Source organism: Orycteropus afer, unplaced genomic scaffold (assembly GCF_000298275.1).
Source record: "Orycteropus afer afer isolate SDZICR_OR568_19922 unplaced genomic scaffold, OryAfe1.0 scaffold00008, whole genome shotgun sequence".
Lineage (NCBI taxonomy): Eukaryota > Metazoa > Chordata > Mammalia > Tubulidentata > Orycteropodidae > Orycteropus > Orycteropus afer.
In genome coordinates, this window is record NW_006921595.1 from 14951583 (window position 1) to 14952816 (window position 1234).

Below are 1234 nucleotides of genomic sequence, written 5' to 3' on the forward strand. Positions count from 1 at the left end.
AACATGTACAATTCAGTGACTACAATGCAGTGGATTATTTAATATGGCCCTTTTAGCCATAGTCCTCCATTTTGTTATGTGTTGTATATCCTAGCCTCTATTCCTGTGGTTATGGCCCCATTTTGGGGTGAGCTGCCTGTCGTGTTGATAAGGTAGGGTTAGGGTTGCATGTATCTTGAATCCTGTCTTGCTAGAGGGTGCGACTCAAGTCACCACCCTTAGTTTCCTTGAGGGGATATATATGAATGTTCTGGCAAAGTTGGCTCTCTTGCTCTGGATCCTACATCTGGTTGTCAATATCTTACCTGTTTCTTGGGACTTGAGAAGGCAGCTAGTAGTCTGACCTGCTGATTTGGGTTTGTCAGCCCCTCACTGACTCATGAGAGTAGGGAAAATCCTCTAGGCCAACATCTAACCCATGGATTTGGGACTTTCCAGCCTCCATTACTACATGAGCCATTTCCTTGGCAGTTTTGAGTTACAGCGAAATAAGGAACTCTAAGATGGAAGGGAGGAATACTGAGGGGAAGAGGAGGAGTTGATGTTAGAGATAATCGAGTGGTACATAAGTTGGACATTTGGGACATCTTTAATCTCTACCTCATAGGGATCAGCCTTATGTTGATTCTTCTAAAAGATATTATTCAAGCAATGACATTGATTACATTCTTCAACTTGTGCAACTCTCCTCACCTCCTTTTCCGAATTATTCCCCCACCATTAACGTGTACTCTCACTGCCCCTAAGTATCTCCTCTTTCTGATCTGTAAGCAGATGTTTATAGTAGAGAGTTTCTTTAACCAAAAATCTCATGCAAGCAGTATAAAATGATACACACAACATTAAGATCATACTAGTTCAAAAATTTCTTTCAACACATTCAGAAGGCATGTTAAGACAGGGTTGCAATCCAGGGTCCACAGTATCAACATTTATCATAATCATTTAGTATCATAAATCTATAGGAAGAATCTATTTGAAAGAACATCATGGATCTCTAACATCTGAAATATGGACCTTGGTTTAATTCTAAGGGCATTTCATCTTAAATTTCTAAATTCAACCAAATTAACAAAGAAATTCTTCATTTTAATTTTTAAATGTTGGAAATTGGACATAGTAGCCTTTTATGTATTTTATTCTTTATGTGTAACTATATGGCTTTTTTTTTTCTTAATATTGTTTATCGATACCTTATTTTTTATTCTTGACTGACCCTTCTAGAGGTATAGCT

General features: G+C 37.8%; 1 protein-coding gene across 1 annotated transcript in view; it reads right to left on the reverse strand.

The window, feature by feature from the left end:
- DNAH11 (dynein axonemal heavy chain 11) overlaps positions 1-1234 on the reverse strand; it is a 455361-nt gene that overhangs the window by 65776 nt on the left and 388351 nt on the right. The window lies entirely within an intron of this gene.